General features: G+C 44.7%; 1 protein-coding gene across 1 annotated transcript in view; it reads left to right on the forward strand.

The window, feature by feature from the left end:
• The window catches only part of UBR3 (ubiquitin protein ligase E3 component n-recognin 3), a 206,026-nt gene that overhangs the window by 9,547 nt on the left and 173,240 nt on the right, over positions 1 to 23,239 (forward strand). The window lies entirely within an intron of this gene.

Raw genomic sequence — 23,239 nt, forward strand, 5'->3', positions numbered from 1 at the left:
AGTCTGCAAACTTTGAGTGTACTCTCTATGCCATTATCTAAATAATTGATGAAGATATTGAATAGAGCAGCCCCAGAACTGATTCCTGTGGGACCCCATTAGTGTGCGCTTCCAGCTTGATTGTGAACCACGGATAACTACTCTCAGGGGATGGTTTTCCAACCAATTACGCACCCACCTTATAGTAGCTCCATCTAAGTTGTATTTCCCCCATTTGTTTATGAGGTCATTCGAAATAGTATCAAAAGCCTTACTCAAGTCAAGATAATACCACATATACTGCTTCCCCCCCCCCCATCCACAAGGCTTGTTACCCTGTCAAAGAAAGCTATTAGGTTGGTTTGACATGATTTGTTCTTGACAAATCCATGCTGTTACTTATCACCTTATTATCTTTTAGGTGTCTGCAAATTGATTGCTTAATTATTTAGTCCATTATCTTTCCGGGAACTGAAGTTAAGCTGACTGGTTTGTAATTTTACAGGTTGTCCTCATTCCCCTCATTATAGTTGGCACTATATTTGCCCTTTTCCAGTCCTCTGGAATCTCTCTCGTCTTCCATGACTTTTTGAATAATTGCGAATGGCTCAGATATCTCCTCAGTCAGCTCCTTGAGTATTTTAGGATGTATTTCATCAGGCCCTGGTGACTTGAAGACATCTAACTTGTCTAAGGCTATTTTCTGCACTAGAGCCCTTACAGCGACACCGTTGTAAGGTTTCCTGTGTAGCTGCTCTTTGCTGATGGGAGAGAGCTCTCCTGTCAGCATAATTAAACCACCCTCAACGAGTGTTGAATTCTTCTCAGGGGCACAATATGAGTTTTCTATCCATGCGTGACAGGATAGAAACAGTCATATGGGAAAAACCCCTCTATTTTAGTCTTCTCAAAAGTAATGGGGAAAATTTAGAATAGGTTCAAATTGTTTCAGACTTTGAGGCAAATAAAGAACATAAAAATGGCCACACCGGGTCAGACCATTGGTCCATCTAGCCCAGTATCTTACCTTCCAATGCCAGATGCTTCAGAGGGAATGAACAGAAAAGGCCAATTATGAAGTGATTCATCCCCTGTCATCCACTCCCAGCTTCTGGCAGTTAGATGCTTAGGACATCCAGAGCATGGGGTTGCATCCCTGATCATCTTGGCTAATAATCAGTGATGGACCTTGTGGCACAATGACCCCATATTCTTCATAGAGATATTGCTCTGATATGATTATGACATAACTATGATTTATTTTATACAAGCTAGGTCATGTGACACATCATTGGAAAAATTATGATTTACTGAATATGATTATCCTATATGTATGCATGTATCATTTTTGTATCTGAAGTTAGGAATATTGTCTATGCATCAATTACAAATGTGTTTACAGCTGGGGAATGCCCACTGGACAGAATGCAATCAGTGTAGGTGGCTGGTTGGGAAGGGTCATTAGGTCTTTGAAGATGCTAATCTCCCACCAGGGAGCCTTCTTGAGAAGCCTTCCTGGGGATGCTGCAAACAGCCTCTGAGGGCACGTCTTCACTGGCAGTGTTAAAGCGCTGTTGTGGCAATGCTTTAACGTGGCTTGTGTAATCACGGCATAGCGATTAAAAAAACCACCTCCATGAGGGGAATAGCTACCAGTGATGGTGAACTGTCAACTCTGGCACTTTACAGTGCTGAAACTTGCAGTGCTCAGGGGAGTGTTTTTTCACCCCTGAGCAAGAAAGTTGAAGCGCTGGAAAGTGCCAGTGTAGACAAGCCCTGAGATATGGCTGCAGGGACATGTGACCAAGTCACCTGGTACTGGACTCCATGATAATACTAGTGTTTTTCCACTGACTGGGGGTGGGAATCAAACTGGGAGACAAAGGATTCCCGCCATATGAAAAAACTAAGGCAGGGGAGTGACATCATCATGGTTCGTTCTTCACTGACTCCCTGCCCAAGAAAGAAGACTGCTGGAAACACCTGAAAAACAAAAAGACTGGATTTGGAGGAAGGGATGAAACCAGGCTAGAGGGTTGTCTAGCCTGTGAATGGAATATCTTGTGTTTTAAGCTGCAAGCAAGTGCAGCTTGCCTTCAAGACTCTCTGCAAACTGGCTAGAACAACATTTAGGGTGAGAATTTGCAGCTCATATCCAATTTTGTTAGTATATTAAACTTGGATTGTGTTTTTATTTTATTTGATAGGTAATCCGCTTTGATCTGTTTGCTATCCCTTATAATCACTTAGATTTTATCTTTTGTAGTTAATAATGTGTAAGAGTGTAATGTGTGTAGAAGTCATAACGTGGGACAGAAAGCTGTGTATATCCCTCTCCACATTGAGGGAGAGGGTGAATTTCATGAGCTTCCACTGTACAGTTCTCTGTGCGGCGCAAGACAGTACATTTTTGGGTTTATGCTCTAGAGGGGTGTGTGCCCTTGAGTACTGGGCAATTCCTATGCAGAGCTGGTTTCAGTGTCTGTGTGTTTCTGCAGCCGGGTGTGTCCCTACCTATGTGGTGGTGAAAGTGTGAGACTGGGAATGTGTCTGCAGCTTGTCACAGCATTACAGGGTGAAAGGGAGCCCAGGCTGGTGGGTCGGGCTCGGGTAGGTTCAGTGGTACCCCAGTTCCAAGTGGCAGGGTGAAAGGGAGCCCAGGCTGATGGGTCGGGCTCGGGTGGGTTCAGTGGTACCCCAGTTCCAAGTGGCAGCCTGAAGGTGGGGGGGGAAACCCATCACAGACCTATCCTCCATGAACTTATCTAATTCTTTTTTGAAACCAGGTATACTTTTGGCCTTCAGAACATCCCCTGGCAATGAGTTCCACAGATTGATTGTGTGTTATGTGGAGTAGTACTCCCTTTCGTTTTAAACCTGCTTCTTATTAAGTTCATTGGGTGACTCCTAGTTCTTGTGTTATGCAAAGGAGTAAATAACAAATCCTTATTCACTTTCTCCACACCATTCATGATTTTGTAGATCTGTATCAGATCCCCTCGTTGTCATCTCTTTTTCAAGCTGAACAATCCCAGTTTTTTTAATCTTTCCTCATAATTTTTGTTGCCTTCTCGGTACCTTTTCCAAATCTAATATGTTTTTTTGAAATGGGGCGACCAGAACTGGATGCAGTATTTAAGGTGTGGGTGTATCATGGAGTTACATATGGCCATTATGATATTTACTGTCTTATTATCTATTCATTTCCTAATGGTTCCTACATTGTTCGCTTTTTTTGACTGCAGCTGCACATTGAATACATGTTTTCAGAGAGCTATCCACGAGATAATACTAGTCCTGCCATGAGTGCTGGGAACTGGACTAGGTGACTTCCCTTGGTCTCTTCCAGTCCTATGATTCTGTGGGACTCCCAAGATCTTTTTCTTAAGTGGTGACAGCTAATTTAGACCTCATCATTTTGTATATATACTTGGGATTATGTTTTCCTGTGTGCATTACTTTGCATTTGTCAGCATTGAATTTCATCTGCCATTTTGTTGCCCATATGCTCAGTTTTGTGAGATCCCTTTTAACTCTTTGCAGTCTGCTGTGGACTTAACTATCTTGAGTAATTTTATATCATCTGCAGACTTTTCCACCTGACTTTTTGCCCCTTTTCCCAGACAATTTCTGAAAATTTTGAGCAGCACTTTTCCCAGTACAGATCTCTGTGGGACACCACTATTCACCTCTCTCCATTGTGAAAACTGTCCATTTATTTTTACCGTTTGTTTCCTGTCTTTTAAGGTCTTACTGATCCATGAGGTGACCTTCCCTCTTATCCCATGACTGCTTACTTTGCTTAAGAGCCTTTGGTGAGGGACCTTCTCAAAGACTTTCTGAAAGTCCAAGTACACTATATCTATTGGCTCACCTTTGTCCATATGCTTGTTGACACACTCAAAGAATTCTAATTGATTGGTGAGGCATAACTTCCCTTTACAAAAGTTGTATTGACTCTTCCCCCAACAAATCGTGTTCATCTATGTGTCTGATAATTCTGTACTTTAATATAGTTTCAATCAATTTGCCAGGTACTGAATTTAGGCATACCTGCCTGTAATTGCCAAGATCACTTCTGAAGCCTTTTAAAAAAATGGGCATCATAATAGCTATCCTCCAGTCATCTGGTACAGAGGCTGATTTAAGTTTATAGGTTACTTATCACAGTTAGTAGTTATGCAATTTCATATTTAAGTTTTTTCAGAACTCTTGACTGACAGCTAAGTGTTTCTCTGCTTGATCTCACTCACTCTGGCCCCGGCTTCTCTTGTTGTTGTTGTTGTTGTTGTCCAATAGACAGGGAACCTGACACTTTTATTTGCTCAGATAGCTCTTTTATTTGTCCCAGGCTTTTGGGCAGTAGGATTTTCCAAATCTGAACCCATGTCATAGATAAATGCAAAAATTTGAGAATTCACTGGATGTCCTTTAATGAATTGTCATTACTTTAACATCTCATAAAATACTTGTCTGAGAATTGTTGGCATTTTTTTAGTAAGAATTTTGCTGTGTATGAAACAATGGAGACTAGGGCCAGTGTTCTTCTCTGTCATTGCCTTGGCAATATCTAAGCAGATTGCATTACACCACTCCCATTGAAAATGAAAACCTTGATCCTCTTGAAATATAAGAATTCTCTTACAGTGATTCCTGGCATAGCTTTATCGAAGAACAAGCCTTCTTCAATAGAACCATCATAAACATGCTTCACAAATTATAGAAGCTGTGCTTGACGATGCATCAAGCTGAATTGCTAAATGTTCACTTTTCCTGCATTTTGAAAGTAGCTACTCTGACTTAATCATATTACTGATATGTTGCAAAACGATGTTATTTGTCAAAATCACTGTTTTCAATTTGCTATCTGATTTAGCCTTTGTAATCCTTGAAACCATGTAATGAACTGGGAAGGACAAGATTTTCTGTAGTGGTGTGCATTTTTCATGATTGTGCAATTTGTAGAAATACCGTATACCTTATAACATCTTTGAAGGCCGTTTATATGTATGTTGTCAGTTTGAATAATCCAAATCATGTTAATTTCATTTTTTGTAAGGTTTTGAATCCTGCCTCTCCCTTCCCCCAAACAAAACAAAACAAAAACCCCTCAGGTTTGATCTTTTGGTGACATGTTTAAATTTCTAAATGTTGCAATGACTTCTAAGGCTTCATTCTCATGGCAGCCAGCACTTTAGAAAATACTGCCTATTGTGGTTTTGAATCAGCATAAATCTAAGTCATATATTTGTTGTCCTATTTTTGAGTTTTCTTTGATGGAACAACTTGCCGCTGCCTTTTTGCACAATGATCTGTCTTTCTGAATCACTCCTTTGGCCAGAACTGAGCTCCAAGAAAGATTGAAGGACTCATGCTGTCTGGTTGTGTGATGCTCAGCAGTGCCATCACAGCTGCTATGTCCAGTGTTCTAAAACAGTGACATTTTGGTCATAATCTGTGTGCTTGGGTACTTGCAGCTGTACATGTCAGAGTTATGGGCTAACTATACCATGACCCGTCAGGGTCTTATCACGTTCTCCCAACCTGAGACCTCTAGCCATCACTAGGCTCAGGGCGGAATTATCCAGTTCTCCGACTCTCAGAGCAGGCTCTGGGTTGCAGTCTCCTAGGACTAGCCATGATAATCTTAGCAGGTCTGACTTAGGCTCAGACCCTGCAACTTTGTTCCCCCGGGGAAATGACAGTTGTAAGCAGTGACCAATAATACTTTGCTTGAAGAAAGCTATTTGATTAGAACAAAAGCATTTTAGAGAAAACATCTTAAAAACAATAAAATGTGCTACATGCAAGTATCTTACCAGGTTCTTAATCATCTTTCATTTGGGGATCCTAGTAGGACTAGCTCTAGATTCTTACTCAGAGCTTCTGTGTCCACTTGTCACCCTGTCAGAGCTCACTGATGGTCCTTGGTGACTCTCCCCCTCCCTCCCATATTTTGTAGACCTCAAGAGACTTTTTAATTTTTTATAGCCCTCTAGCTTCCCACTCTGTCAAAACAGCTGTGTCACTTCAGCCTAGGGCCTGGAAGGATGCCACTGTTTTTCAAGTGTGTGCTTATCTGGGAAACCATTGTGTTGCCTTCCTGTAAAGATCCCACTGAATTTGTGCATTATAGGTGTATAATAAACATTGTTACCTCCAATATATAGTAACTTCCTGTTGGAATTAATAATATTTGAAATTATTGATATGGGAAACCACCAAACATAAGTTTAATAATGTATTCCTTTATTAAATCCAAGGGCCAAATTGTATTTATACAATTGCTCTAAACATGTCTAGCATCCTAAAAATAAGCACTCACTACATCCAATACAGTAACAAAACATTTATTAGCATTTGATCAAGATACAAGCTAAACCCAGGGTACTTAGACCTATATTGATCAGCTCCAACGTGGTCAGGAAGGTAATAGCAATGAACCCTTTAAAAGTTTACTTTTTATATCCTTTAACAAACAAATGATAACATTGCCAATTACTTGAGTTATAAACCAGTTTGAGACAGTATGCTCTTATTTCTGGTCTTAATCCAGATAAGATTTACAACCTCTTTTTTTCCCAGTCTTTCCTCCCCTACTTCTTGCTGACCAAGAGTTTTTTCCATTGCACCTGGATTCAAATAAGCTTTAATGCTAGCGTGTAGGTTGAGAGAGGCCATGTTGGCTCATTTTAAGACAGATTCTCTTTGCTTTATTTAAAACCATCTGCAGTCGCTACTATCACTCAGAAGCCTTCTTTTTGTAAACTTCCCCTTATTTCATTAGTTATTCTTTGAACCAGACATCCTCCCTACTTCATTTCATCTGGCCATATAACTCATAATTTTCAAGGCCTTTCCTTACAACACATATAGATAGTAAAAGCTTTTTTATCAGGCATGTTGGGGGGAATAGAGGGGTATCGGTAAGTGACAAATTCCAGTTAACTAAGAGGGAGGGAGTTTGGGTGCGGAAGGGGGTGCAGAGCTGGGGACTGGGGCGTGGGAAGGGGTGCCAGATCCGGCCGGCGCTCACCTTGGGCGGCTCCCTGCAAGCGGCAACATGTCCCTGCTGCTCCTAGGTGGAGGTGTGGCAGGCGGCTCTGCGTGCTGTTCCCATCCTGCCCCAAGCACTGGCTCTGCAGTCCTGAATAGCAGAAATGAAACTTATCACATATGTCAGTTTCATCCCCCTGCTTTTTGAGAGAGCCATGAACAGCAGCACAGGTACAGGAGTAGGCATTCTCCAGTCTCAGAAGTCAACATTGCATTGGTTCACTTTAGGAACGTTATCTTTACAGCTGAGGACTAGAAACTTAACTATTTTAAAAACGACAGCTTAAATTCTGCAGAAATTGATGGATTATTCTACTCTCTTCTCTAGGGAGGACTTGCTATTTGCTACCAGTGATTGGTCAAAGGGCCTTATTCAGGCCCATACAAAGCACAGTTAGTATACCGTCCTAATTTGCCAATATAACATCTTCCACTTCTGACGTAAAAAGATGTATCTAGTGCTGAAGAAATAAGAGTAGTTGTCATAAAGTTAAACAGTGAACTGTAAAACATACAAAGTCATTTTGAATAGCTATACAGAGAATGGGAAATTCAGTTTACAAGAACTCTCAGGAAGTATTGCAGCAGTTAAGAAATGAAGAAAACTTAATAATTTATTACTTATGTAGGGAAGATGTGCATGAAAAACCAAATTATGTTGTGTAGAAGCTTTTTTAAATTAAATGCTTAAGAGAATTTCATAGTTGGTGCAATATACAAACTCCCTTTTTAAGCTAGTACTTAGCTCTTATTTGCAACTTATCATGCTATTCAATACAGAAAGTTCTTTGATTAGTTTCCAGTGTAGCATCTTGCTAACAGTGCAATAAACAGGATGGAATTTTGTTATTTACATGGCTTATTTTTTTCATTATAAGGAAGTCAATTTAAAACATCACACTATTTTACTTTATTATACGCAACACCTAACATTACTAAAACTAAGATAAAATAAATGTTTACTCTGTTTTTCAGTTTCATTTACTCTGTGCTCTTGGCTAGTGCAAATTCAGTTTAAGTAGTTGGTTTCCCCCACTTGTTTGTACGGGTCTTTTACGCAGAACATATGAATAATCATTATTTATTTAGATTCTGGTAGTGCTCAAAGGCTGTAAACAGGAACAGGGCCCATTGTGCTAGGTGTTGTACAACACACTGGAAAACATGGTGCTGTTCCTGGCAGGTTTATGATATATTTTGAAACAAGTGTGTGTGACAAACAGTAGGAGGGGAGGGGAAGATGAAGGTAAAATAATAACTAGCCTACTTAACTGCATGATCATATGTCTGGTTTTGTGGAATGAAGTTGAAACTGGAGACAGTGCAGGCTCTGGTGTGAGGAGGGCTGCAGTGATAAGAATGTCCAGGACTTGTGAAAGTGTGCCCTGGCTAGAATGACCAGATGTCTTGATTTTATAGGGACAGTCCTGATTTTTGGGTCTTTTTCTTATATAGGCTCCTATTACTCCCACCCCTTGTCCCGGTTTTTCACATTTGCTGTCTGGTCACCCTAGCCCTGGCTGTGGCTGCTGCTGCTGCTGTGTGTACTGGGGAGTTTTAAGACTTGTCCCTAGCAGACTAATAGACAAGTTGGCTTACAAGGCTTCATGATGGACCTGTGCTCCCATAGTCCACCTATGGTGGGGAGAGGCTGGACAGGCCCTGCACTTGCCCTAGCTCCTTGCTCTATATATTTTTGCTGCTCTGGCAGTTAGGGGAGCTGAAGTCTTTGAAGCTCCTCCACCAACTGTCCAGAAGAGAATGCAGCGGGAACTGCCTGATTGCAGTGGGGGTAGAGAGGGGATTTGTTGGAACTTTAATGTGATTTGTAAAACTACAACAGTTGTGGAGACTCCTTCAGGTGTCCTGCCTGAAATTGCTTCAGACACTTTATTTATTTATTTAGAAATTGACAAGGGAATTTCAAAGACAGAAAAGGCAGGGTAATGTGAAAGGTTGTGAAATCAAATGATCAAGTCAAGAAATCCTAAAGTTAAGGTTTCTGATGAAATGTTAACATTATCATGTTGATGCTACATAGTATCTCTTATTCCTATTTTATTTTTTAAAGGTGAACTTTCATATACCATTTGTTATTGCATACCATAAACTGTACTGGATGTGCAACATGGCAGAGGGAATTGCAGGGGAAAAATCTTGATATATTGTGATTATAAATCTGAGAAAACGTAACTAAGGTTGCAGTGACATTTCCATGGTAAACCTGTTTTCATTAATTATAACTTTCTCAAAAATTCTTTCAGCAGAAGCTTTACATGCTTGGTCTTAGCTCAAGGATGTTTCTGAAAAAGATATTCTTTTTCAAGTGATTGCTCATGTGCATTCCAATAGGTGTGCGCGCGCGCCGTATGCACAATTGCTGGAAAGCTTTTCCCCAGCGGTACCCATCAGGTCGGCTGTGGAGACCCCCTGGAGTGGTGCCTTTTTGTCAGTGTATATATGTCCCTGCCAACCCACCGCCTGCTCAGTTCCTTCTTACCGGAATACTCCGACAGAGGGGAGGCAGGCGGGATTTGGAATGGACATGAGCAACACACCTCGAAGAACAACAGTTACGAGAGGTAAGTAACCGTTTTTTCTTCGAGTGATTGCTCATGTGTGTTCCAATAGGTGACTTCCAAGCTGTTACCCGGGGGGAGGGGTGGGAGTTCACCAGATCGCTGAGTGCAGGACTGCCCTACCAAAAACAGCATCATCCCTCGCCTGCTGGGTGATGGCGTAGTGTGAAGTGAAGGTGTGGACTGAAGACTGTGTTGCCATCTTGTAGATATCCTGGTAGGGACCTGCGCCAGGAATGCTGCAGATGCCGCCTGCGCTCTGGTGGAGGGGCTGGAACTTTAGCCAGGTCATAGCAAGTCCTGATACAGGACGTGATCCATGACGAGATGTGATGTGATCGGGAGCCCCCTCTTTTTTTCTGCGATAGCAATAAAGAGCTGCGGTGATTTACAAAACGGCTTCGTGCATTCAATGTAAAATGCCAAGACACGTCTAATGTCCAAGGAATGGCTTTCTCTGAGGTGCCGGGGTGTGTAGCCCCAGAGACTTCAGAGTCGCCCACGAGTCCTTCAGGCTATGCAGGTGCGTGTCCGTATTTTGAGCAAACAGGCCTTTGCAGTCAAAGGGGAGGTCCTGTATGGTGTTCTGGACCCCCGGTGGAATACCCGAAACCTGGAGCCACACACTGCGCTATTGCAATGGTGGTGGCCTTGATTCAAGGCGCAGAGTTCGCCACGTCCAGTCTGAAGGGATTGTGCAAAGAATACAAAAATGAACCTCAACAAGTTACTGGTAAAGGGAATAGGTTCAGGGAAGGACAACAGTATTTCCCTTTGTCTTTGGGTTTGTAACTCAAAAAAAACAAACCACGCCCCCATCCTCAATTAAATATCTTCAATTAAATGGGATTTGCACAGCTCTGACTAATGAAATGGCTCTTTCTAACTTACTCACATTCTCAAATATGATTATCAGAGAATTTATAGTAGTAAAACACTCACAAAGGAAAAATCATGCAGCATAAGACATAAAAAGTAATACATTTTCCTATCTAAAAAGACATTATTTGTGGTACTAGAGTGTTTTTTAGTAATAGAAACTAGACCTGGAAATTACCTATTAGTTATCTAGTTTCTCAGTCTTCTAGTACAGAATTTTACTTTTCAGTGTGTTTTCTGTTGCCTCACTATGGTGGAAGATGCCTACAAATAAAGGTAAAATATATATTTCGATATATCGTTTACCTTAGAGGCTGCTACTTCTCTAGTGCCTTGTTACAGGCCTTGAGATGACTAGCTGCAGTATTCTTGTCAGTTCCAAACATTGGAACTCTTGGACTAGTGGCAGTGTTCTCAGTGGAAGGTCCAGTATCTGGAATATGCTCCCTTTCCTAGTGTATCAGATACAGTTTTGATCGTCTTCAGGGTGTTTTGAAATGTGTGACTATTTAGTCAGGCATTTGCTTGACTGATGCTCCAGCCATGGGGCTCTTACGGTAATATGGCAGAATTGATTATGGAATAGCCTATTCTTCTGTTTTCCCAGTGAATCTGTTGTACATAGAACCCATTGATAAGTGTTATAGGTCCACCTCTGTGTTAAGTAAAAGAAGATCTGAATAGTTACAGAGCCCTGGGTCTAGCTGTAGCAGCTCATGCTTTTAGTCTTTAGGTTTCTGGTTCAATTTACAGGGTGTTGGCCAAGATACACATTTAAAAAAAAAAAAAAAGAGTGATCCCATGACAGGTTAGGAGAGCTGTAAATAGAGAATAGGACTGATATTTCAGGATTTGAAGTACCAGATGGTGGTAGAACAAGCTTTCTGGAACATGGGTAAAAGAACTGTCTGGCAGTCAGCACTATAAACCCAAAGGCTTCTTTACCTTGTTTTATTTTGAAACCAGGCTCATTTGTTTAATTTGCTTTCTAGATTATCTTGGTTTAGATTCAGCCTTGGTCCTGATTTTTAATGACAACAATGGACTGGACTAGATGTAACTAAGGATTACTCCTCTCTGGAGCAAGGTCCTATTGTGATCTTCACTGTCTGATGATTTCCTGCTGTTATTTAAGATGTTGATATATAAAGTAGAGTATCAAACACCTGGACTGGGGGCTGGGTCCACCCTGCTTTTTATGTTTATGTGCCTATCTGGCATATTTAGACTGCAGAATCTACGCTTTCTTTTGATAAAAGGGCAAGTTTGTGGCCCTCAGGAGTGCAAAGATAACCTTAAAAAAAAGAATTCAGTGTAAACTGATGTGGTGTGGTCTTAGAGCTTGTATACACTGTGGCAAAGTACCTGCTTCTCCTCGGCTGGCTCAGTCCCTTTTTGCCTTCGAGACACAGGCTTGGGCAAAGCAAAGTCCTTCCCGGTCACGCAGGGTCTGGCTGATCCTTTTCTCAGTCAGTCCCTTGCTGTTTTTCTCCCCTTCTGGGGACAGAGTGCAGTCTTCCTTGCTGGAAGAGGTCAGAGTCTTGCTGCACCTACTCGCTGGCAGCTTCTCTGCCTCTCTCACTCCCCCCCTGTTTCCCTTCCAGGGAGGGTTTAAAAAGGTCTCCAGTTGGGGCCAGCTGAACCTAATTAGTTCCCTGGTAACCCCTGTTCCAGCTGAACCTAATTTCTCCCTGGCTCTCTCTCCTCAGTGGATAGGGAGAGGCCTTTTAACCCCCCTGGGACTAATTCCTACCCCTCCCTTTGTAGCCATTTGTCCTGGGTTTGCCACAACACTTAAAAGGCTGCAGTAGTGCAGTTGCCCTGATGCAGCTGCACCACCATAACGCTTCAGCGAATACCCTGGGTTCTCAAACTGGGGGTCATGATCCCTCAGGGGATCATTGAGGTTATTATGAGGGGGTTGCAAGCTGTCAGCCTCCACCCCAAACCTCGCTTCACCTCCAGCATTTATAATAGTGTTAAATATAAAAAAATGTGTTTTTAATTTATAAGGGGGTCACACTCAGAGACTTGCTGTGTGGAAGGCGTCACTAATACAAAATTTTCAGAACCCCTGGTGAAGACGCTACCTATGCTGACAGGAGGGCTTTTCCCATTGGCATAGGTAATCTACCTTCCCGAGAGGCGGTAGCTATGTCGATGGGAGGAATCCTCCTGTTGACATAGTGCTGTCTATACTGGGAGTTAGATCAATATAACTGCGTCGCTCAGGGGTGTGGATTTTCCACACCTCTGAGCAGTGTAGTTATACTGACGTAAGTTGCTCGTGTAGACCAAGCCTCACTGAATCTACAGCTTGAAACAATGGCTCTGAGAAGCGTGATCTCCCCCGCCCCCATTATTCTCTTTGGAGTGGCAACTCTAAAGACTAATGGTTACACTCTAAATGTCAGCATTAGCTGTTTAATTGCTCGTCACTTCAGCAGATGGGATGAAGGAAGGGGTCGGAGTAACACTCAGGAGGTGGAAATTGAGAAAGGAAGGAAGTGTGTGTGGGGGGGAAAGGGATAGATACAAAGACAGAGAAGTGGGAGAGAAACTGAAGAAAGGAAGAGAGACAAAGGGTAGCAAATTTTCCCATTAATGCTGAGTGTGACAATAACATAGTTTAGTTACTACTTAATGGCTATATTTTACTCCTGATCATTGTTCAAAGCTCTCATTGACATTGTGGATTAACGCTGTAGTTATGTTCCTGAAAAATGTGACTTTAAGCGAAATGATGTTAAGTGAATCCAATTCCTCATAAGAATTAATGTGTAAATGGGGGGGTTAGGTTCCAGGGAAATTTTTTTTCACCAGACAAAAACCTATATATTATATAGATATACACACAGCATACGTTTTAAACAAATAATTTAATACTATTCACAGCTATGATGATTGTGAAGCTTGGTTGAGGTGGTGAAGTTAGAGGGTGGAAGAGGGATGAATGTCTTGCTGCTAAATGATGAACTAACTCTCGGCTGAGCCCTCAAGGGTTAACACGTTGTTAATGTAGCCTCTCACACAAGGCAGCACAAACACGAGGAAGGGGAGACAACATAGCAGACAGAGGGTATGTCTACACTACGGGATTATTCCGATTTTACAGAAACCGGTTTTGTAAAACAGATTGTATAAAGTCGAGTGCACGTGGCCACACAACGCAAATTAATTCGGCGGTGTGTGTCCATGGTCCGAGGGTAGCGTCGATTTCCAGAGCGTTGGACTGTGGGTAGCTATCCCATAGTTCCTGCAGTCTCCCCCACCCCTTGGAATTCTGGGTTGAGGTACCAGTGCCTGATGGGGCAAAAATCATTGTCGCGGGTGGTTCTGGGTACAGCCTCACCCCTCCCTCCGTAAAAGCAGCAGACAACCGTTTCGCGCCTTTTTTCCTGGGTGAACTGTGCAGACGCCATAGCACAGCAAGCATGGACCCTGCTCAGCTCAATACCGCAATCGTGGACATTTTAAACACCTCGCGCATTCTCGTGCAGTCTATGCTGAACCAGGACCTGCAAAGCCAGGCGAGGAGGAGGCGGCTACAGCAGCGCGGCGATGAGAGTGATGAGGACATGGACACAGAATTCTCTCAAACCGCGGGCCCCTGTGCTTTGGAGATCCTGATGGTAATGGGGCAGGTTCTAGCCATTGAATGCTGATTTTGGGCCTGGGAAACAAGCACAGACTGGTGGGACCGCATAGTCTTGCAGGTGTGGGATGATTCCCAGTGGCTGCGAAACTTTCGCATGCGTAAGGGCACTTTCATGGAACTTTGTGACTTGCTTTCCCCTGCCCTGAAACGCCATAATAGCAAGATGAGAGCAGCTCTCACAGTTGAGAAGCGAGTGGCAATAGCCCTCTGGAAGCTTGCAACGCCAGACAGCTACCGGTCAGTCGGGAATCAATTTGGAGTTGGAAAATCTACTGTGAGGGCTGCTGTGATGCAAGTAGCCAAAGCAATCATTAAGCTGCTGCTACGAAAGGTTGTGACTCTGGGAAACGTGCAGGCCATAGTGGATGGCTTTGCTGCAATGGGATTCCCTAACTGTGGGGTGCGGTAGATGGAACCCATATCCCTATCTTGACACCGGAGCACCAGGGCACCCAGTACGTAAACTGCAAGGGGTACTTTTCAGTGGTGCTGCAAGCACTGGTGGATCACAAGGGACGTTTCACCAACATCCACGTGGGATGGCTGGGAAGGGTTCATGACGCTCGCATCTTCAGAAGCACTACTCTGTTTAAACGGCTGCAGCAAGGGAATTACTTCCCAGACCAGAAAATAACAGTTGGGGATGTTGAAATGCCTGTCGTTATCCTGGGGGACCCAGCCTACCCCTTGATGCCATGGCTCATGAAGCCATACACAGGCAGCCCGGACAGTGGTCAGGAGCTGTTCAACTACAGGCTGAGCAAGTGGAGAACGGTGGTAGAATGTGCCTTTGGCCGTTTAAAGGTGCGCTGGCGCACATTACTGACTCGCTCAGACCTCAGCCAAACCAATGTCCCTATTGTTATTGCTGCTTGCTGTGTGCTCCACAATCTCTGTGAGAGTAAGGGGGAGACCTTTATGGTGGGGTGGGATTCTGAGGCAAATCACCTGGCTGCTGATTACGCGCAGCCAGACACCAGGGAGATTAGAAGAGCACACCAGGAAGCGGTGCGCATCAGAGAAGCTTTGAAAACGAGCTTCATCACTGGCCAGGGTAGGGTGTGACTGCTGTGTTTGTTCCCCTTTGATGAACCCCCACCCCCCTTGATTGACTCATTCCCTGTAAGCAACCCACCCTCCCCCTTCGATTACAGCTTGCTTAAGGAAATAAAGTCACTATCGTTTAAAAATCATGTATTCTTTATTAATTCATTATAAAAAGAGGGAGAGAACTGAGAAGATAGCCCGGGTGTGGTGTGGGAGGAGGATAGGAGGGAAGGAAAAGGCCACTAAAAAAATTTCACAGTAATGACAGCCTTTTGGTTGGGCTGTCCACGGGGGTGGAGTGGGTGGGTGCACGGAGCCTCCCCCCACGCGTTCCTACACGTCTGGGTGAGGGGGATGTGGAACATGGTGAGAGTAGTTATACAGGGGCTGCAGCGGCACTCTGTGATCCTGCTGCCGTTCCTGAAGCTCCACCAGATGCCGGAGCATGTCAGTTGATCACGCAGCAGCCCCAGAGTTGCATCCCGCCACCGCTGATCATCCTGCCGCCATCTCTCATCTCGAGTGTCCCTCCTGTCCTCACGTACACTGGCATCTTTCCTGTAATTAGATACCACCTTCTTCCACTCATTCAGATGAGCTCTTTCCTTGCGGGTTACTTCCATGATATCCGAGAACATTTCATCTCGTGTCTTCTTTTTCCTCCGCCTTATCTGAGCTAGCCTTTGGGATGGAGTAGGGAGGTTTGAAAAATTTGCAGCTGCATGAGGGAGGGAAAAAAGGGAGAGAAGTATTTAAAATGATACATTTTACAGAACAATGGTTATACTCTTTCACAGTGAACAAAACTGTTCACCTTACATAGCACATGTGATTTCACTACAAGGTCGCATTTTGCATCTTAATATTGAGTGCCTGCGGCTCTGGTGTTACAGATCTCACAGACGCAGGTCCGGGCATCAGAATTCAGCTTGCATGCTGCCATGGTAAGCCACTGTCTTTCGGCTTCTGCAGCCTTCATATATACAGTGCTTTACCCCTCCCCCTACCACATGGCTGGTATCATGCAAGCTCACTGCTAATCACCCCCATTTCCCCCCCACCGCGTGGCTGGTAGCTGGGAAGATCCCTGCTAGCCAAACGCGAAAAAGCTCATAGCTATTTCACTCCTCCCCTCCCCCTGCTTGGCTACGTGCAAGGAAGGATTTTTTTTAAGCAGCAGGCCACGAGCCCAGTAGGAAAATGGGCATCTCTGTCCCCTTAATTAAATTCCTGATTTTCAACCAGGTTACCCTGAACGATATCACTCTGCTGAGGATAACACAGCGAGATAAAGAACGGATGTTTCTGGAATGCCAGCAATCACCGGGACCATACGCAGCTATGCTTTGTCATGCAATGATACCCAATTACTTGCTACATGCATGGCATGGTAAAGTGTCCTACCATGGTGGACGGAACAAGGCTGCCTTGCCCAGAAACTTTATGCAAAGGCTTTTGGAGTACCTCCAGGAGCGCTTCATGGAGATGTCCCTGGAGGATTTCCGCTCAATCCCCAGACATGTTAACAAACTTTTCTAAGTAACTTTACTGGCCGCGAATGCATCCCAAGTCCTCAGGGCAAATCAATCATTAAAGAACACTTGCTTTTAAACCATGTTTTATATTTACTAAGGTACACTCACCAGAGGTCCCTTCCATGGCTTCATTGTCTGGGATAGTGGCTTGGGAGGGCCAGGAGGGTAATTCCGTCTGGGTCAGAAAAAGCTCCTGGCTGTTGGGGCTAACGGAGTGCTGTGTGCTCTCTGCAAGCTCGTCCTCCTCTTCTTCATCGTCATCTTCCCCGTCCGCAGAATCCTCAGCCATGGCTGAGATTACAACCCCCACCTCGGAATCCACGGACAGGGGTGGGGTAGTTGTGGCGCAGCCCCCTAAAATTGCATGCAGCTCAGTGTAGAAGCGGCATGTTTTTGGCCCTGCACCGGACCTTCCGTTTGCTTCTTTGGTTTTCTGGTAGGCTTGTCTGAGCTCCTTATCTTTCACTCTGCACTGCACTGAGTCCCTGCTGTGGCCTTTTTCCATCATAGCCTTGGAAATTTTTTCAAATACTTTTTCATTTCGTCTTTTGGAACGCAGTTCTGTTAGCACTGAATCCTCTCCCCATACAGCGATCAGATCCAGTACCTCCCGTGCAGTCCATGCTGGAGCTCTTTTTCGATTCTCAGGAGACTGCATTGTTACCTGTGCTGATGAGCTCTGCGTGGTCACCTGTGCTGATGAGCTCTCCACGCTGGGCAAGCAGGAAATGAAATTCAAAAGTTCGCGGGGCTTTTCCTGTCTACCTGGCCAGTGCATCTGAGTTCAGATTGCTGTCCAGAGCGGTCACAGTGGTGCACTGTGGGATACTGCCCGGAGGCCAATACCGTCGATTTGCGGCCACACTAACCCTAATCCGATATGGTAATACCGATATTAGCGCTACTCCTCTCGTTGGGGAGGAGTACAGAAACCGCTTTAAAGAGCCCTTTATATCGATATAAAGGGCCTCTTAGTGTGGACGGGTGTGGCGTTAAATCAGTTTAATGCTCCTAAAATTGGTTTAAAGGCGTAGTGTAGACCAGGCCAGAGACAGATGCACACCTTGAGTGTATGGGAGAGAGAGAGAGATGCACACTGCCCCTTCAAGTAAGCTGACCCTCTCTGTCTTTTTAAGAGGATCAGAAAGTTGAGACAACAGCTGCTGCCCCAAGCGCTCTTTGTCTCTCTCCGTCAGTGTCCCCTTCCTGCTCTATATGGAGAAGGAGTAAGCGGGGTGCAGGAGCAGGGGGAGAGGGGAGACACCCTGACATTAGGGCCCCCCACTCCCCTCTGCACAGCAAGTAGAAGTCTCTGGGAGCAGCACATGACAGTGGGGGGAGGGACAGCTGAACTGCCAATTGATAGCCTGCTGGGCGGCTGCAGCACAGGGAATTTAGGGGAGCGGGGAGCTGATGGGGGAGCCGCTGGTCCAACCTGGTTCCAAGCCCCCACCAGCTAGCTGCAATGGGCTGCTCTTCTTGCAAGCAGTGGACAAAGCAGGCAGCTGCCAAAGACGTTAAAAGGGAGCATTGCACAACTTTAAACAAACATGTTCCCTAATTGATCAGCAACGTAACAATGTTAACTGGGACGACTTTAAGTGAGGAGTTTATATTCCCAGTCCATGAACCACAGATACGGCATCTACAGAATGATTTTGGCACACATGCTGCAAGTCTTGAGACCTGGTTATCTGGGAAATAATCCATGTCTGGATCTCCCTCAGTTTAAGTAGGAGGGGACTGCTGAGATGGTCTTTTAAAAATTTTTTTATGAAGGGTCCTTCACTGTGGATGGCTTTCCTTCTTGATCTTGCAGAGCCTATATTTAAAAAAAAAAAAACCCCTTTCAAATTTGCTACAAATCACATTATTTTTGGGGCATTTAGGGAAGAGACATGCCTCATATCCTTTAGCTCCAGGTAGATCAGTTGTGGGGTAATTTCAGTGGGCCTGATTCATGAGTGGATCTCGCATTTGGAAAGGCTTCCTAGGAGCAGAGCTATTTCTGGAGAAGGGAAGGAAGTAGCAGCAGCATAGAGTGGGTTGGAGGTTGTGCTCTGCATGCATATTTGCAGGCTTTTAGTTACAAGGATCTTCAGAACACCAGTGTAAGAGGCTTACCTACAAAAATACATTTGAGGAACATAAAAATTAAAAATGTACAGCGGACTGATTAAAGTGATAAGGATACAAAATATACATTATTCTAAAATAATAAACTTATAATTGGAGGTGTGCCTTTAAATCTTACACATTTTTTGATTGACCTTGGAAAAACCTCATATAAAAAGGTTGTGTAGTTGGGATAAAAGAGAAACTGAATATCTTAACATTCTAAGTGAGGTATTGATCCTCCAACCTAAAGGTTACTAGAAGTTCATTTTCTGCCAGCGTGGACCTCCATCTGTAGGCAGCAATACACATGAGTACAGAGTGCACCTGTTCCTAAATTCCTTTTCACTGGCTTTGTGTTTAACTAACCCACAGACACGAGATGAGAGATACATCACCTGGTTTGTCTTCCTCCTCTGAGGGCACTTTTGTTCCCAGGGATGAACAAGCAATAGTTGTAGTCCTCTAAATCAACAGATTAACCTCAACTATAGTTGCACTTAAGCAATTCATTATTTGTTCAATAAAAGAGAAAATAAATGAGTAATAGTATAAAGAGAGAAAACTTACTCTTGTGAAGATGAAGCTATTGGAAGCTGGGCTGCTGTGAGCTGGGAAATATTTGAATATTGTCTTAATGCACAGTTAATCCTTGGACTTGACAGCCTCTCTTTTTTGGCCTAGAAGTCTGATATCCGCCTCCTTAGAACTGATTTTTCTTTTTGTAAGCCCCTTCCTGTATTACTTTGTTTCACTATAAGACACTAATTGGTTCTTTTGAGCCTCTCCTTCTTGAAGAATCGTCTTCTATAGAAACATAGAGTTTCTTCCTAAAGTGGTAGTGTAGCCAATTTAATGAGGGTATGACTATAGAATATAACTTGCATATTCAGGCACAGCCATTTGTCAGTGATACATCAATAGATGATGATGATAAACATGAGTAGCTGTTTATTGCTAAGTGACATTGTCAAATCAAATTTACTATTTTTAAACGATGTATGTTTAGACTCCTCCTTCCAGGGTTTTGGCCTTTTCTTTTTTTTCTGGTCTGGGTAAACATCCCAGATGTGTGATTTGAAGACCCTTGGTAACAGTAACCAATGCAAGTGGGCCTGATTCAGTGCTCATTGAGATCAGTGGGAGTTTTCCCATTGATTTCAGTGGACATTGGATTACACCTGTGGTCTAAGGAATCCTCCAGGTCTGCGGTGCTATCATCTGCAGGGCTTCCCAACAAGGACAAGAGGAGTGGCTTTTATTAAGCAATATGCATAGTTAAGTTGATGCAGGATCAGACTATTATTCTTTTGTAGATATCTCTGAATTGCTACACAGTCAAAGATAGAGCATGGTGTGAATCCTTACACTCACACAAGTTGTTCTGCTGATGTCAGCAAGCCTGCTTCTGTGATTAAGGGCATGGCTGAGCTTGCAGATGTAGAGCACTGTGAGTTAAACCCTCCTTCAGAGAGCGCAGTACGGAAAGCGCTGCAGTCTGTCCACACTGACAGCTGCAAGCTCACTGGCATGGTCACATTTGCGGCACTTGCAGCGGCATTCTGAGCAGTGCATTATGAGCAGCTATCCCACAGAGCACCTCTTCCCATTCTGGCGCTGTGGCTTGTGGGAAGGGGGCGTGGAGTGTGGGGCATTCTGGGTCCTGTCCCAATGCCCCGTGATCAATCGTTTCACATCCCAGCATTCTCTTAGGGTACGTCTTCACTACCCACCATATCGGCGGGTAGCAATCGATTTCTCGGAGTTCGATATATCGTGTCTCATCTAGACGCGATATATCGAACTCCAAATGCGCTCCCATCGACTCCGGAACTCCACCACCGTGAATGGCGGTGGCGGAGTCGACGGGGGAGCCGCGGACGTCGATCCCACGCCGTGAGGATGGGTAAGTAATTCGAACTAAGGTACTATTCGAATAGCTGAAGTTGCGTACCTTAGATCGAACCCCCCCCCCCAGTGTAGACCAGGCCTTAGCTTCCGTCCACATTTGGTGCCATCTTTCAAAGTTTTTTGTACCGTGCGCTCTGTTTTCCCTTTCGGTCTGCGGGAATGGAGCCCGAACTGCTGAGGAATATGCTGATGAGTCTTGCCAGCACGTCATGTTTGTCAATTGTGTTATTCCTTATGATCCAAAGTGACAGTGAGAGCTCCGACAATGATATTGACTCGAGTAATGCATATGACACAAGATTGCTTGTGGGCTCGGGAAACAAGCACTGAGTGGTGGGATCACATTGTCATGCAAGTCTGGGATGACGAGCAGTGGCTGCAGGACTTTCGGATGAGAAAAGCCACTTTCACCCTGTGGCGCAAGGACCCGAGATTGAGAGCTGCCCTGACTGTGGAGAAGCGGGTAGCTATGGCAATCTGGAAGCTGGCAACTCCAGACAGCTACTGATCGGTCGCTAACCAGTTTGGAGTGGGAAAGTCGGCCGTTGGAATCGTGATGATGCAAGTTTGCAGGGCCATTAATCGCATCCTGCTCAGAAGAACTGCGACTCTGGGTAATGTGCATGACATTGTGGCTGGCTTTGCATAAATGGGTTTCCGTAACTGTGGAGGTGTGATAGATGGAACGCATATTCCAATTCTGTCACCAGCCCACCTAGCCTCCAAATACCTTAATCGGAAGGGGTATTTCTCGATGGTTCTCCAAGTGTTTGTGGATCACCGTGGGTGCTTCATTGACATTAACGCAGGCTGGTCCGGGAAGGTGCATGACGCATGCGTCTTTCGGAACACTGACCTATTCAGGAAGCTGCGATCCGGGACTTTTTTCACAGACCAGAAGATCACTGTAGGGGAAGTCGAAATGCCTATTATGATCCTTGGAGACCCCGCTTATCCTTTAATGCTGTGGCTCATGAAACCCTACACAGGGACCCTTGACAGCAGCAAGGAGCCATTCAACAACAGGCTGAGCCGGTGCAGAATGACTGTGGAGTGTGCTTTTGGCCATTTAAAGGTCCGCTGGCACTCCCTTTATGGGAAGCTGGACTTGGCCGATGACAGCATCCCGCGGTTATATCTGCGTGTGCTGTACCCTCCATAACATTTGTGAAGGGAAGAGTGAAAGATTCACTCAGGCATGGAACTCGGAGATTCAACACCTGGAGGCTGAATTTGAACAGCCAGAGAGCAGGGCTATTAGAGGAGCCAGCTCGGGGCTGCAAGGATTAGGGATGCCTTGAGGGAGCAATTTGAGGCTGAAAGCCACCAGTAATGGCTGGTACCCTGCACGGGAGTGAAGTGCAGTGGTTCCAATGTTAGTGTGTCCCGGTCATGGCCCCTTTCCATCATGTTCCTTGATATTTGCCCGAAGATATAGTAATTCCTATGGCTGGTGCGCAGCTGGGACTGGATAGCGTCCTCCCCCAAACACTGATGAGGTCCAGCACCTCACCATTGCTCCATACTGGGGCTCGCCTTGTGCGTGGAGGCATGGTCACCTAGAAAGATTCGCTGAGAGCACTCTTCGCCTGGCTGAGCAAACAGGAAGGGATTTTTCAAAATTCCCAGAGAATTTAAAGGGCAAGTCTGATGGTTGGTCACCTGAGGGCAGGACAGTAGAGTTCAAAGTGATGACCGGAGTGGCTAGCACAGACGTTGTGGGACACTTCTGGAGGCCGATCAGAGCGCGCTATAGGACCAGGGTGTCCACACTGGCGCTGCGGCGCTCCAGCTGGGGTGCAGCAAACGTTATTCCACTCATTGAGGTGGCATACCTCAGAGTCAGAGCGCTATACGTGCCTTGCCAGTGTGGATGGGGAGTGAGCTAGTGCACCACGGGGCTCCTTTATTGCACTGTAACTCGCAAGTGTAGCCAAGGCCTAAGGGTCTGAAGGATTAGTCCCTCTCTTTGACTGTGTAGTGATTCAGATCTTTCACAGAAGGATTTAAGCAGAGATTTGTAGTTTCCCCTCCGCACTCTCCCCCCAAGTTAAATTAAAAGTTGGTAGGAGGTGGGGGAGAGAGATACTTTAGGATTATTCCCCCCTGAATTAAGCCTGCAAATTCATGAACTAAAATAACATCAAGACTCAGAGTGTGATCCTGTGCTGTGCCTCTCAGACAGTGAGGGGCCAGGTGGAAAGGTGGGGTATGGTAGCTTTTGGCCACCTTTGTGTCTCCTTAATTATGGGGTGCTCTGGGACTCCTGGTACAACTTAGGCAGCCCTGGCTGCCTATCTAAGTTATGTCAGTCCCATAAGCCTCATGGCTGCCTTCTATAGTTCCTGTGCCAGGGGAATCCTCCCATGGCTGGAATCAGTGTTTGTGGGGTTCCTGTACATCAGTCCTGTGCATGTTGGAGTGGGGTGACAATCTCCCCCTCCTATTTTACACTCAGTGAACAAAACATACAAACTTGT

The sequence above is a fragment of the Mauremys mutica genome, chromosome 10 (genome assembly GCF_020497125.1).
Source record: "Mauremys mutica isolate MM-2020 ecotype Southern chromosome 10, ASM2049712v1, whole genome shotgun sequence".
In the NCBI taxonomy this organism is placed as follows: Eukaryota; Metazoa; Chordata; order Testudines; family Geoemydidae; genus Mauremys; species Mauremys mutica.